Source organism: Cupressus sempervirens, chromosome 3 (genome assembly GCF_028749045.1).
Source record: "Cupressus sempervirens isolate cs-2001-9-10 chromosome 3, ASM2874904v1, whole genome shotgun sequence".
Taxonomy (NCBI): Eukaryota; Viridiplantae; Streptophyta; class Pinopsida; order Cupressales; family Cupressaceae; genus Cupressus; species Cupressus sempervirens.
Window position 1 is genome coordinate 904,255,685 of NC_143120.1, and position 2,137 is coordinate 904,257,821.

Genomic DNA, 2,137 nt, shown 5'->3' on the forward strand with positions numbered 1-2,137 from the left:
ACAGACGACTGACACCTGTATTGAAGTATAGACACGATTTACTCATAACCCATGACCAAAACCGACATTTGTAATAATAAGATGAATCAAAGAGAGAGGATAATGCTTTTCCCTGTACATATAATGCTCTACATCCATATCACTAGTTCATCATAACCACAGGCCCACCTCCCTCTCAAAATCTCATCCAATTACGAGTGACTATACCAAACCCAATGGTAATGGCAATCTGAGGAATGGCGGGACTTTCTGCTGACGAATACTCATATGCTCCTTTAAAATGATTGAAACATTAGGCACGCCTTTGAAAAGGCTACTATAGTGCTCAAACTAACTAAGCATGAGAGAACACATAAGCCGAAACAGAACACAGATAATAAGTAATAGACTCATCTGGTAGAGCTAGGAGAACAAGCACGGTTTCTCGTTGCAGCCTTCATTGTCCAGGAGGCACATAAAAAATATCAAAATAGCTGTTGCAGAGCCACCCGTTCCGGAATTGCCCCTTTCAGAGTCATATATTCCAGAATCACTTGATCCAGAACCACAGATTCTAGAACTACCCAACAATCCCATGGGTTTGGTTGATCAAGTACGGGAGTTGAAAAAACTGTTGTTTGAATATGATTTTAACAAAGTGGGAGTGAGTGCAATGGGTGGCAGTAGCAAAACAACTCTGGCAGCTGCTCTCTGCCGGGATCTTCAAGTCAAAAAACATTTTGGAAACAAGATCATTTTTCAAAAAGTTTCACAGTTTCGTGATATCAAGAAGATTCTTGAGAGCATATGGGTGGGGATAACTGGGGCTCTACCTATGCCTAATTTCCAGAGCATGTTTGCTGGTAGCAGAGAAATCCAAAGCAACGCCTACCTTTCTATCTCCTGGCATCCTCTCACAATAAATATAATACAGCTGATTCTAATTGATCCACAGATTTCAATTGTACAGTGAATTTAATTGCTGCGGCCCTTTAAATATCTGATGGGCAGGTATGGATGGGTATTGGTTTCAAGATCTACCTAACCCGATCTACTACAGAAGACTTGAACTGGATCAGTAGTTGAACTCGTTCCAGGTTATTAATATCAATTCCATCTATACACAAACAGCTCAAAGTAAAGGTAAGGAAAAGCCGATTGCACCATAGATTGCAATCGATGATGAAGGAAGCAGTGCCTTCATGTGAATACTCAGAGCAGATTGGTACAACAAGAAAAAGTTACACAGCCCATCGAAAATCTACATCTAATCTTTCATAGTCAAATTCACAATACCAGGAGATTTATGACCGAAAGATGCGAAAGATCTGCAACACTGAAGAAATCTTCGGCCAGAGAATCGCTCTTGGACAGCGTCTCTTCGTAGATATCCAAAACTTTGCTCATCTTTTCCACATTTGTGTCCACAATTGCGTGATCCGTCTTTCTCCCAAACATGGGGCCGAACACGACTTGCATAAGAATGGCGCAGCAGGAAGGACTGAATGCCTGCGATTCCATTTGAGACCATTGCTGCACCAACGCCCGCTCACGCAGGGTTTTCCCCAACACGATACAACCTGTACCGAAAAATTTTGAGTTGGGAAACATGTCTAACCAAAACAACATGAATGTTGATTCACATATTTATCAGGAAGACCTGATAAATATTATGGTTGCTCCAAATGTACCAGATGATCAGGGTTCTGGGAATGGTTCAAACTACAATTTTTGGAACAGCAGTACAGCACATTTTCAGTGGGCCTCCTTTCTGGAAAATCTCAACAGTAAACGAAAACAGAAACAATCTTGGAATTTGTTAAAAAGATATTAAAACCTCAGAACCGTATGAAATGAACAGGAGACAGAAATTTGTTCCATAAATTGTACTATTGAGAAACTCCATATAATATTCCAGATAGAAGAGATTCCAAATCCATTGCATTCAAAGTGGGTGAAAAAAAAACGGTTCGATAATAAAGAAGGTTACTCTTTTTTAACAAACATTGATATCAAGATAGGAAAACCCTTTGGCGGAAAGCCTTCCAAAGGGGGTTAGATGAAAAACAATAGAAAATAAGAAGTAACCTGCACAAATTAGAGCAAACAGAAGTTAAACGAGTTTGGCGGTAAACCAGCCAAATCCAAAAAAAACTTC

General features: G+C 39.9%; 1 pseudogene; it reads right to left on the reverse strand.

The window, feature by feature from the left end:
• Positions 1-1,266: 1,266 nt before the first annotated feature.
• On the reverse strand, positions 1,267-1,590 carry LOC149569713 (glutathione S-transferase F10 pseudogene; annotated as a pseudogene).
• Positions 1,591-2,137: the final 547 nt, after the last annotated feature.